General features: G+C 43.1%; 1 long non-coding RNA gene across 1 annotated transcript; it reads right to left on the reverse strand.

The window, feature by feature from the left end:
• Positions 1-253: 253 nt before the first annotated feature.
• Positions 254-5,710, reverse strand: LOC144097369 (uncharacterized). Its single transcript, XR_013306995.1, has 3 exons — positions 5,626-5,710; positions 3,425-3,655; positions 254-423 (listed from the first exon to the last, which is right to left on the reverse strand). It is a non-coding gene; the product is annotated as an uncharacterized LOC144097369 (long non-coding RNA).
• Positions 5,711-8,604: the final 2,894 nt, after the last annotated feature.

The raw sequence follows: 8,604 nt of genomic DNA on the forward strand, positions 1-8,604 counted from the left end.
AGGCCATACACTTCCTGTAGATTTCTGTCTATAGACAAAAATCTACTGGTCCAGTAGACATAGGTCTATAGACTGTCTATAGACATTTCACATCTATGTGGCCTGGCAATGCTGTAGATATTTGTCTATAGACAGTCTATAGAGCTCTGTCTAAAAACCTTAATAGACCCTTGTCTGTAGACTGCCTACAGACAGTCTACAACTGTTGAAAAAGGTCACCACACAGTCTTCACAAATGACATGACGATCAATATACTTACAATTTAGTTTATTTCCAAGCTATGCAGGCAAGGAATATGCAATACATGCACCATAAGAATGCACCACATAAAAATAAATGTTGAAAGTAATGGTCCGAATATAGTTTCCTCTGAAGCAATCTTGCGACCTGTTGTCTGCAGTCAGTCATCCGGGCATGTTGACCTGTACAGTGGAAGAAAAAAAATAAGAGGAACTGAAAAAAATATTCCCACTCCATCTCTACAAATGTGCTTTACAACACAAGGCATATATATCCTGGCTATCCCATTCAAGAAAGCTAGTCAATGTTTTGGTTTGGTTTTATGTGGTCCAAAAACCCAATGTGACTCAGGATATGAGAGGTGCCGTAGTGAAAGGTTGCGGAGTAATTTCGGCCACCTGCGGTTTCTTACCGTGCACTGACATTGCATAGAACACAGAGGCCTCTAGCATTTTGCCTCTATCAAAATGTGACAGGCTAGACCAGGATCGAACCTGCATCATTCAGGTTGTAGTAGTAGTACAGTTTATTTGGGACAAAAAGTATACAAAATTTGTCCTGGGTGAGAAGGCTAATGGAATTTTTGCCTGATGAGGCCATCCCACCACTGACAGCAGTTGCAACCACTATAGGCGTATTCGAACACATTTGCAGTACAGTACATCGTACAACAACCAATACGTATGCAAGCACACAAAACAAAACAAATGGACAACCCTAGGACTGTGTGCATGCTTCTGCATGTGGAAAAAAAAAGGTTTACAGATTCCCGAATACTATTTACACGTACAACATACCCAAATATCATCCATGACACAAAAGTAATTCTTTGACTTATTATTCCATTAGGTACATATGTCTTAGTGTTTTCTTTAGGTAGTGATGGGTAGATTGGTAATAATTCAAATATGGCTGGATATTGATTCAATAAATTTGCTATTTGCATACATAATCTTACAACACCATAGTTGGTGCGAGATCGGGGCACCTGTATTTTATCTTCCCTAAGGAGATGTGGAGTGTGTTTCTTTTTGTATTGAACCTCAATATTTGAATGGTGTAACATATACTGGTGCACGATTTCCAGACATAACTTATATTTGAATAGCTTACTGACCTCTAGTATGTCATAGATCTTAATGTATGGCAAGCAATGTTCTATTTTTGGAATTTTCGAATACCACATATTGAGCGCTTTTGCAGAGGGTGCAGCTAATCAAGGTTTCTTTGTGTTGTGTCTGACGATACCAGGGAGCAGTATGTTAAACGTGAGTGAAAGAGAGCATATTAAGCTTGTTGCTTCACTGGCAACCTGTTTAATATGCCAAAAACACGTAAAGTTCAATTCGGAGAGCTTCTGTGTGCGAATTCCAGAGAAACGTTTCATGAAAGATAACACCTAGAAAGCAAATCCTCTTAAACTGGTTGATAATGTTATTCCGAAACTTCAATTTGAACTCGCTATCTTTTTTGCTACCTTTAGGCTTGAAAATCAGGTATTCCATTTTGTTTATGTTTAGGTCTAGTTTATTAAAGGTTAACCAAAGGTCTAAATAGTGAAGCCATTAATTTGCTTCCCTGTAAACGAAGCTTTCATTGCAACCTGAAAAAAAAATACATTAGTGTCATCTGCATGTAATACCATTTCAGAGCAGGCTGGGGTGTTTACAATATCACTCATATATATCAAGAATAATATGGGGCCTAGAATGGATCCCTATGGAACTCTGTATTTAATAGTGCCTCGATCGGATTCGGTGCTCTTTATTGTGGTGTATTGTTCCTGCAAATTAAACAGCTTTTCTTCAGGGCATGTGCTGTACCTTGGATTCCATAGAACGGTAGCTTTATTAATATATCATGATGGACAGAATCAAAGGCTTTCCTGAAATCAAGGAATAAACCCAAAGTAAGCTTTCATTTCTTAATGTTGTCAAGAATTTTCTGTTTAATATAAAGTAAAGCAGTTTCAGTTGCCTTATTCTTTCCGAATCCAAACTGCTTGTTTACTATCAAGTTATGCAGAGTGAGGAAATTGACAATTCTTTTGTTCATTATGTGTTCAGCAACTTTTGAAAAGACTGAAAGCACTGACTTCGCTCTATAGTTGTTCAAGTCTTCAAAAGCACCAACTTTATGAATAGCTGGAACACGCGCAAGCTTCATTTGGTTTGGAAATATCTCTACTTGAAGTATGCAGTTGCATATATGCATAAGGACTGGAGTTATCAGTGTAGCTACAGCTTTCACAGGGGAAACTTTCACATCATCGTAGGCTGATGCACAGTTGTCCTTCAGCATCATGATTATGTTGAGGACTTCTTCGGTGCAAGTTGGAGTGAGAAATACAGCTTGAGGACATTGAACATTCATGTATTGTTCACATGATAATGTACCATGAATATCATTTGAGGAACCAACTTCTACAAAATGCATGTTGAAAAGGTTTGCAATGTCTTCGTCAGTTCAGCCCTGTGTAGGTAATGCACAGCGGTAATGTCATCTTGTGTAATAGCCTCAACTTGCAGCTTTTCTACAATCTCATTTACTTTGCTTAGCAAGTGCTCATCCTGGGTTTCAGTCAATATATGAAGCTCTAGGGTTAGAAAGCGACTACGCCACTCCAAATCATCTAGGTCCTGCTACAGCTGAGTTATATCACTACCTACATTGTTAGATTCTAGCCCTTCAACTCGCTTCATTAGTTGTTTTGTAGTTTTTTTTTTGAACAGTCAGGTGGTTCTGAAAGTCGTCAAACTTATCAGAGAGCAACTGCATTTGCGTCTCAAATGCATTAAACTTTTTTGACAAAGGCAAAAGAGCATCAAGCTTCGTTTCAGTCTGCAGTAATCTGAGTATCATGTCGGAATCATGCTGCGGATTTTCTGTGGTGCTTGTGCCCTGGTGGTTGCCTCGACAAGAGTCACATTTCCATGCTTTCTTTTTGGCTTCGCGCTTAGCATTGAAAGATTCTTCTGTTATTCCCGCACATGCACCGCGATGAAAATTAAATTTGCACTCTGAGCATGTTGCAAAGATGCTATCAGTGAGTGGAAGACGGCAAGCACAACAACGAGCTATAGTATGCTCAGATCTTTTAGGAAAAAACCCATCCACTTAGGAGCAGCGACGACATAAAAGGAAAACAAAATCACATTCAGTGAGGCATAATTATGCACAAACCTGCACAAAGGCAGATACGGTTACATGATGCTCGCAGTTACGGTCAGCACTGCCAAGTGAGGTCCCAGTGGAAGGAATCTTCTTTTATAGACCACAGTGAACCGTTGATGCTGTGCCGGATTTCCGGGTGACACCGACGACCATGCCTTCCTGGTCCGCTGCTCGAGACTACCGTCCGTCTTCAGGGCACGTGCGATGACCAGTGAGGTGTACGGCTGCACAGTGGGTAATCTGCACAAAGGCGGAGACGGTTATGTGATGCTCGCAGTTATCGTCGCTACTTTGCAGTGGTGACGATAACTTGACGTAGCTTTACATAACATAACTGACGACTTGGCATAACTTGAGCACCTGAAGAACACGATAACCACTGAGCCATCGCGCCGGATTCATCATTTCAGTAAATATGCATGAAAAATTCTATGTGGCTGTCATAAAACATTGTAACTAATATACACATTCCGTGCAGCACTCTACCTCTACACTAAATACCTACTGCGAATACTGACCTCTGTATGCATTCCTTTTACATTAATTGGAATAGAATACCTAGAAAACTTGTGCCACTTATCATTGACTACAAGCTATTGAGAATGCTGCTCCATAAAACGTACATTCAGAGCTCCTTGCAATAGAATCCCAACTGGAGAATACTCAAGCATTTATTCTTATACCCGCTATTGAACAGGCGCTTCAAAATACCCTGCATGAAGTCTGGTACGTACGCCGATACTGAAACGGGCACAAGCAATGCAAAACCTACCAGGCAGACTGCGAACCAGTTCACCACGGTTTTGCGCCCACAACTTGAAACACTAAGACGAAACAGCATACTCATACACCAGAGTGCGCTCTTTGGAACAAGCGGGTTACAGCGCTTCCATGCCGTGCTCATTATCCAGAAAAACTCAAATAGCACATAGTGGCTGCAACAGCGCCATTTCAGAACCATACGTGAGCTTCAGACAACAAGCTCATTATTGTAAGGATGAAATACCATCTCAAATTCATTTAAGTTTTTACTTCAAGTGCAGCCCGAACAGAGCAGTAAAAAGGAGACACTTGCATGCAGGTACCCTAACCTAACGCTGATAGAAAAATCAACGAAAGCAACGAGCACGCTCAAAGTAAGAATTATTTCATTGAAACAATTAACGTGTTCATCAAAAGGCGCAGCCATATTAAAACAGCGCGAGCAGAATTGCATTCGTGGCGCAAATAAGCGCCAAATTACATTGGCGTTTTTGTAATGTAGCAATCTGAGATCAGAAACGCATACTCATGCTCTCGCACAATTGGTATTGGAGAAATTTGTGCACGCGTAAGCGGGGTTCATGAACGAGCCTCTCGGAACGAAATGTAAGCCATCTCTTGTCGAGGCGACCTTTACTCAGCTTTCGAAATGAATTGCCGCAGGCCAGCGGCGGCGGCCGACCGCTCGGATAACAGGGATGGACGAATCCATACGTGTGCAACGAAAGGGGAGACGGGATGCAGCTCGTAGGTTCTTCGCGGTGTTTGTACACGCTCGCCATTTGCGCCGGCAACCACATTTGTTTCAACCATTACTCTATTAGCATTCCTCCACCGCCGCTTTACTAAAACTTTGACAAACGCCTCGAGCGTCAATAGCGTTACAAAACATATTTGGTGAAACGTCGCTGCCCACGACGCGCACCGAGTGAGCAGCTACAACAAACAAGCAATTAATGTACTGTACATACACCTCTCAATGAACAGCACTCCATGGTCCCGACAGGCGATAACACAAAGAATAAAACATAAATGTAATCCACCTCAGAACTTGATTATGCGTTTCCGCAGATGCCAAGTAAATCGTGCTCACATGGCTCTAACACATAGTTTCATTTCGGCCTTCACTCACGGGCTAAGCGATATTTCTGTCTGTGCACCTACCTTTCAACACGGAAAAGCCAGTAGAGAGCTCGCGAGGAGGGCTTACCGTCCCGGGTTTCGCACCGAATGCCTTTCCGCGCGTTAGGAAAGACATAGCGGTACAGACGTAAGCGCATTATTCGAGAACATGGCGGCTGCCGCTGCTGACACAAACGTGCTTACAAACGCCGCTTACAAACGTGGATAGGACGTTTGTCGCTGCGCACATAATCTGCTCTGCACACACAGCACTGCTTAGAGTGGCTAAGGAGACCAAATGAACAAAAATAATCGTGTAGACTTACCGTAAGTGGACGATTAAGTTGAATTTCAATCAAAACGTAATCCACGAGAGAAACACGCCGCCGACGCCGACACACCGGCGCACACAGTTGTTTGCTGCCCGGATGATTTTCCGCCGCCTGCGGGCAAAATGGGTAAAAAAGTGAAACAGAAACGAATTTCACGGTCATGTCTATATTGGTTGCACTCTTTCCAAGTGTAGCTTGCTCTAGCATCCAAGAACACAAAGGGCCATTGGTTTAAAGCATAAATTCTCCACTCGCGCTTTAAGAAACTTATTACTATCGCGAAAACCAAAACCGAAACCTTACTACTCTGTCCATGCGCGCCGCATCTCCCATCGAATAGTATGTGGCGCCCTTTTCAAATAATTATAATTCTGAATAGCGTAACGTCTTTTTGGCGTGTGCTCGTGTTTGGAAAACCGGTATGGACAACAGCATGTTATCGCCTCCGATGCAGCAGGTGTACGGCGAAGAACGAAAATATACTGGGTTTCTGATTGTTGAGTCGCAGCACTTTTTCACGTGAATGCAAAGTGCAAAAGTATTAATGGCATATCTTAATTCCGCAGAGAACCATGATTTTTAAGACTCTTCTAATCATGTTTCTGAGAGATGGGAACATCCTTGAATTCTCACCCCCATTATTCTCCCTTATTTTACAGGAGGTTTTAAGGAGAAATAAATGTACAGTCACTAATGAAATGCTTCTTAATTTATGCGCGTTGGACAGCAACGATACAACGATGTAATGGTATATTCTCGAGCGATTCCTTTAAGGGAGAGTGTGATCGTTTGATGTAGTACAGTTTGCAGCACCCTTACTTCAGAAATTGGTGCCTTTCCTCGCTCTACCTGTCAGCATTAAAGATTATTGAATTATATTAATGTGCGTCGCGGTTTAAGGAAAATTAGCTCTTCAAAGCTTCTAAAAACAATACACAGGAAAGTATTGCATTGCCGCTGTACAATATCTTTTTATCCCTGAAATAGCAAAGGAAACGGAGGACTCTGACAATAGTTGCGGTCACCCGATGCTGTTTGGTTCGTGGGGGTTTAACGTCCCAAGCCAACTCAGGGATTGAGGGATGCCGTAGTGAAGGGCTCCGGAAATTTCGACTGCCTGGGGTTCTTTAACGTGCACTGACACCGCACACTACACGGGCCTCAAGAATTTCGCCTCCATCGAAATTCGACCGCCGCGGCTGGCAACGAACCCGCGTCTTTCGGGTCAGCAGCCGAGCGCCATAACCACTTAACCACCGCGGCGGCCCAATGCAGTTCTACTCAGCATGCAGTGCGAAAAGAAATGGATATTTTATGGACTTAGTCGAAAGGCAGTGTATACATTGTTAGATAACATTAGGATTGTTATAAACAATAGACAATAGGTCTATAGACAATAGTATATATGCAGTCTAAAGATTGTCTATAGACGGTAGGAAATTAAGGCGGTTAGAGATTTTGGTCTATAAATTGTCTATAGGTCGTCTATAGACAAATGGCTGCTAAGGCGGTTATAGACTAGTCTATAGATGGTTTATAGATTGTCTATAGACGAAAGGAAATTCTGGCGGTTATAGGCTTTAGGCTATAGATGGTCTATAGATTGTCTGTGGACAAAAGGAAATAAGGCAGGTACAGACTTTAGTTTATAGAAAATCTATCGACCGCCTATAGACGAAGAAAAATTATGTTTACTATAGAATTTGGTCTATAGATGGTCTATAGACTTTCTATGCACAAAAAGAAATGAGGCAGTTATAGACTTCAGTCTATAGATAATCTATTGACCGTCTAGAAACAAAGAAAACTTTTGTCTGTTACAGACTAGTCTACAGATATTCTATGGATCATCTATAGACAAACAAAATTAAGGCGTGTTATAGACTTTAGTCTATAGATAGTCTATGGACCACCTATAGAAGGAAGGAAATCCTACTTGACCGGAATTTCGAGCCGGCTAATTGTGCCCCCAATATAACATCCATGCAACGACTGTTATTTATTTGCAATGTTAAGGCTGTAAAGCATGCCATGTTTTAATTAGGCGCGCTTAAAAATTTTCATAGCAGACTACGCAGCACTGTAGCGTCGGGCTAAGCAACTAAAAGCAAGACTGGAAATTACGCACGTTTGAGACGTCGAAACGGCCGACACACCGATGCCGGAGCGGCGAGCCTCGTAGACGAGCGTCCCTTCGCATGCTGTTGTTTCGTGGTGCGTCTCGCTGCTAAGTGCTTTGGACTTAACTGCTGTCATCATGCCAACACAGTGCGTCGCTGTTGGTTGCTCCAACACGCACTCTGTTCCGGGCATCAGCCTTCATCGTTTTCCAAAGTGCGATAAGCTGCGCAAGTTATGGGTCCTGGCGCTGAATGAGACCGATGGGAGCCGAGCAAGGCAAGCGTGCTTTGTTCGGCGCACTTCAAGCCGGAGGACTTTGTGCGCGACATCGACGTTGCTGCAAGTCTGCCGTGCAGGCAGCTGAAACGGCTTTTGAAACCGGAAGCAATTCCTTCTGTTTTCGCTCACTGCAAGCGCAGCATTCAGAACCTTCGGCCAGCCTTCGAGAAGCGTCGGCGTATAGAGGTGAGTATGCTTTATAATTGACACCTGATATCGCAGTGGGGCGCCACAGAAACCTTTATCGCGATGTATTATTATTTTTTTTAGATCGTGAATAACGCCTTGAGGGCGTCTGCTGCTGCGAGCTCGTCTCCGGCAATCGTCGCTCGCCACGCCGATCGCGCCCGAAAACTGCCCAGATACCGCCCTCGGTGTTATCAGTAACGCCGCAGTGTCACCAAGTCATGGTAAGTCGTATGAATAGACTACAGTGTACTGTCGCTGTAGGAGTACACCTGCAGCGGTACGCTGCTGCGGCTCGCGAGAGCATTGGCGTTAGGTACATGATAGAAGCCTCGCTAGAACGTTATTTGCCCGTTTTGGCGCCTGATTTCTTGAACTAGGTTTTAC

This window comes from Amblyomma americanum, chromosome 1 (genome assembly GCF_052857255.1).
Source record: "Amblyomma americanum isolate KBUSLIRL-KWMA chromosome 1, ASM5285725v1, whole genome shotgun sequence".
Classification (NCBI taxonomy): Eukaryota; Metazoa; Arthropoda; class Arachnida; order Ixodida; family Ixodidae; genus Amblyomma; species Amblyomma americanum.